We start from the raw sequence: 5178 nt of genomic DNA, 5'->3' as shown, positions 1-5178 counted from the left end.
ATGATTTTTAGTAATCATTTTCATGGACCTCCAAAATGAATATTTTTCTATCGAAGATAGCCCTACAGGCGACAGTTCCTTTAATGGGCATCTTTGAAATTTATGACTTCACTATCATATAAATGCAGCTTCCAAGAAAGGCCAAACAAGAATTTTCATTGTACTCCATATTAGAAATTTACCCTATTTTTAAATGTACTTCTATCCACTATTTTTTTTATTTAATTTGTATAATGATCGACTTCATTTTCTAAAAAGAAATGAAAAGTCCATTATTATAGTTTTATGTGCATAAAATTAGTAAATAGTAAATATGTGTCATATGTCATAAAAATATGTGTAATATACACACCAAACTATAGTAATGAAAAAGAAATGGAATTTAAGAAATAGAATTTTAGACTAACCTATAAATATAAAACTATGGTGTAATTTGATTCCAAACAGCGAGCGCCCAAGGGTAAGGCGGCTAGACCCTCGCCTTCGGCCTCAAATAAAATATTTTCTTAAAGGTATATTAGGCTTCAAAAAATTAAAATTCAGTATATTTGTTTAGCAACAAAAAATGTGTATGGATGTTTGCTTAATTCGGTAAAGAAATGATGTTTTAATTGAAAGGTCCTGTGTTCAAATCTTTTTAGGCTATAAAAGAGAAAGTTTTCCTATCTTTTTTATTAAAACTAATGGCTTTGCTTTTTGGGATTTTTTTTAAACATTTTAATTATTTCTCTAGACTAATTTGAATACATAAATTATATATCAATTTCATATTTAATTTTAAGTTAAATATACTTTGTAGTCCTTACTTTATTTAATTATGCTTTTTGAATTTTTTTTTAACATTTCATTTTTTTAAAGAAGAATAAATTATTTTTTAGACTAAATCCTACCTGTTTATTATTATTAATCTAAAGGTTAAGATATATTCACTTAAAAATTAACATGAATTTTTTAAGAAAATTTATCTTAGCCATTTGATTAATATAATAAAGGGGTAGGATTTGGTGTCAAGGTTAATATTTGACGTCAGTGTTAATTTCACCGTCAAAGTTAGGATTTGGTTTCAAACCAAACTGAAAAATCCATAACATTAATCTGAATGTGAATTTCATTGTGTCTCATGCCTTAAACTGCCTACCTGCTGAGTTTATTCAAATTAAAACTACCTGTGGTGATAAGTGTGTCTGTAATAACCTTATTACCAAATGTGTAGCTAAAAAAGAGAAACTCAAGAAGGAAGGAAATGATTTAGTCCTTCGGACTATTCATGCTAAGCCCCATTCTGGTAAAAATTCTTGAAAAAATAAGAAAAATACTGATAGTGCTTCTCATAGATATCCTGAGTTAGGGAAACAAATAATCATGGTTAATACCATAACATAGGAGGTCCCAAACCCGTTGCTTTTAAGAAATCCTTTTAGTGCTTTTGGTGTAAGTATAAAGGGTCGTAAGAAAATTTATTGTCATGCTTTTAAAGCTTGGTCAGACAACAAGAACAAATCTGCAAGGGTTCAGAAACCAGCAAAAACCAAATTTGACGGAAAGCAAACTCATGGTAGGAAATGATCTTGAAGTTATTATGGAGCTAGTGGGAGATGTTAGTTTACTTCTAAGAACTGGTTTTGAAAGATACATTGGTATTGATTTCATGCTTGTTGATCCCCTAACCAATGAACTTAGACTCATTGTGTTCAAAAAAACCATGTTGAGAATATGGGCATCACGAGTTCTTTTGATGTACTTGGTTAGTGGGAGTTTATATTTTGGACACTTTAAGTGCTGGATTGTCAAGTATTTCCTATTTTGAGCTATTGATAATGCAATGAATATTATTATTATTATTATTATTTGTCATTGTGTATTTATATGCCAATTGGGACTCAATGTCATTGGGACCATAGTGCATGTGCTCGGCACTACTTTGGAATTCGAGGCCTAGTTATGATTTTGGGTTTGGCATCTTCGGGACCAATAAACCGGTGGTCGATGCCATATTAGAGCTGAGGTATAATTTTAAGCTCGGCGTTGTCGGGACCATTGTGCCGGTGGTCGATTCTAAATTAGAGTTTAGGCATTATGATTTATAAAATCATGCAATTTCTTTGGTTTTAAGGCATTTGAGAGAAATTGTTAAGGACTGACAAAGAAAATAGCAGTTTGGTTGTTGGATCACATTTCCATGCTATTTTATTCTCGCACTTCACACTAATGACTAGTTGACGGAGTTCGTAGTATTTATAATCATGGAAGGTTTTATGTCAATAAAGGATATAATAATCGCCATGATTCAGTATTGTTTGGCTTTTGTTGGACGGAGTCATATTCTGATATTGCACATGGAATCATACTTTTTCTTAAAATGCAACCACACTTTAAGAAATTAGTCATTAATCCGATAATCGCTTTCAAATATGTGTTTTTTTAAAATTAAAAATATACAATTGATTTTGCCTAAGTGAGAGAATGTTAGATTTATCTAATATTTTATGGGCTGCAATCAATTGTTATTTTGGTTTGTGAAAATGGGTTATCATGATTCTGATGGGGTGCATAAGTAGGCTATTTTATTGGTTAAGTGATCTTTTTAATTAAAGTCTGAGTATTTGAAACCTGATTGGTGTGGACAAAAGTGTGGGCCTTAACTCTAGCCCCATAATGGGTATGGACTAGGGTTATATATTATGTGGATAAGTCCCCTATGTAATCACGAAATCATAAATATAACTGGCGGTTTCAGAACTTGCTCCGTTGAGAGTTGTGAAAGAGAGGGTGAGATACAGAGGAAGATTCAGTTAATTATCATTTCAGGATTCTGAATCAAGGTGACAAGAACGACAACTCTTATTTGCAAAATCATATTTTAAACGAATAAGTGTTGATGTCCTAATTTCATATAATTTATCAATGAATTTTTCCGCTTACACATACAACATCAACACCTTTTACTTAAAGCCGAGTTATCTTGAATTTTCCTTTATATTGTTCTTAAATAATCAATTGTATCAGTTAAACCTACATCAATCTTAAGACTTCACCATATTGATAGCTTTTGAAATTCATGAGGATTTTCTTTGTTATATATAACACTACTCTTAAAAAACAAATCAAATTTTTAAGAAATCAAACATAAAAACGGTTAAATGAATTTATTATTATTATTATTATTATTATTATTATTATTATTATTATTATTGTAGAGAATTTCTTATCCCATCCTATGGATCTCTCACCCACCATTGATTTTCCAAAATTATCCCTCTGTTTTCGTAGATGTACCTCCAAAAGCAACATTTTTTTGTTTAACGTTGTTTTGTTCCGTAGATGTACACACGGAAGCTTCCGTAGATGCATCTATGGAAGCATTTGATGTTATATTTGCGCTAGACTCTTCCTCTACCCATTCTTCATTTTCTCATTGCTACACACCTTACTTTTTCTCAAACTCAAAAATCAAACTTCCAAACAAGTTCATTTCTTCCTCTCGAGTTCGGTCGGGATCGTCAAGATTAACTAGCAACACATTCCAAGAAGTTCCAAACTACATTTAATCAGTAAGTTTTCGACGTTTCGAGTTATTTTAAAGTTTTTTAAAATAGAGATTGAATTCGATTTTTAGGTGTAGAAAATGATTGAGTAGTGTATGAAATAAGGTTTAGCTATAATTTAGGTCTTGTTTCAAGTGTAAAATTGACTATTAATCCATTAAAAAGGAATTTTTAACCCTCTGCAACAGTGACCATACGCCATTGTTGTGTTTTGGAGGTTTCAGAACCTTCCGTAGATGCATCTACAAAAGAGTGGAACATTGGGTCATTCCGTATATGCACCTACGGAAGAAACTCATTTTTCAAATGTAAGACACTTCCGTAGATGCATCTACGAAAGATTTTGTGCTGACTTTTTTCTTTATTTTTCTTGTTATAACTACCTAGTAACTTACTCGATTTTATTAAATCACAATGCAGACATTATGCCCGACCACCCATACAGAGTTATACATGGGAGGACTGCAAAGCATGCATCTTTGCGGGGTGAACGGATGCGTGTAGTATCACAGGTGACAGATGGAGATGTCGTTTCAGCTGATGTACCTGCTACACCCGTTCTAGTCGGGCTGTCTCCATCCGTTCCAGTTGACGGGCTTTCTCCGTCTGTTCTAGTTGAGAGGCCTACTCCATCTACTGCTGCATCACGAAGGCCTCGGGATGATGCGGAGGGTTCCTAACAGATGTCTGCGCCCGTAGACCCGGACGGGGCATTTCTTCTACATCTGTGCATGTGCCTGTGACGGATGTTGTAGGATCTTCGGTGCCATTTGCTTAGCTACGCGAGGATGATCTGGTGTCGGAGCCTGGCTAGTACCCGGGGGGTCTTATAGATGCGTCCCTATTGACATGGTATGCAGATCATTCGGCTAGGCATATCTGGGAGAGGGAGGTAAATTTTCTTTGTTTATTACTTATTATTTTTTATTCAGTTTATGACTTTGCTTGAAGATACCAGTGTTTTTTTTGGAAAACTTCAGGAGAGGAATCCCAAAGGTTCTATAATCACGCCCGGAAGATTTCTTCTCTCGTGCAGCCTACGAGAAGTGGCATCCAGAGACCTCGTCTTTTCAACTTGCTCACGGCGAGATCACCATTACTCCGGACGACATTGCATGTCTCCTGCATCTACCTATCAGGGATACCCTCCTTAGTCACGGTAGGCTAATGAAGGAGGAAGCGATGGAGATGTTGATAGAGGAGTTAAAGGTTGATCTTGATGATGCGCTTGAGGAGGTGGAGAGGACTCGCGGGGCGCACAAGAGGTTTCACACCTTGTAGAGGATATATGATGCGGAGCTTTCAGTAGCACAACAGGCTGCTGGTGACGAGGTAGAGGCTGATATACACAGAGAGCGGGTGCTGAGATGTTACTTGTTATATTTGATATGCACTCAGCTCTTTGGGGACACGAGCTCGACCTACACCGACGTCGTTTACCTGACGTATTTATCGAACATTGTACGTGTCCATGAGTACAACTGGGGAGCGGCTACACTAGCCTACACCTGCCACCGACTGAGAGAGGGATTCCTATGGAAGGCGAGGACTGTGGCTGGTAGCTGTACCCACTTAGTGGTAACAAACTTTTATCCTTCCACATTTTCTCAAAGTTTATTATATATTTGTGATA

Source organism: Vicia villosa, unplaced genomic scaffold (genome assembly GCF_029867415.1).
Source record: "Vicia villosa cultivar HV-30 ecotype Madison, WI unplaced genomic scaffold, Vvil1.0 ctg.000244F_1_1_5, whole genome shotgun sequence".
Taxonomy (NCBI): Eukaryota; Viridiplantae; Streptophyta; class Magnoliopsida; order Fabales; family Fabaceae; genus Vicia; species Vicia villosa.
Note: the sequence above shows the minus strand (reverse complement) of the source record.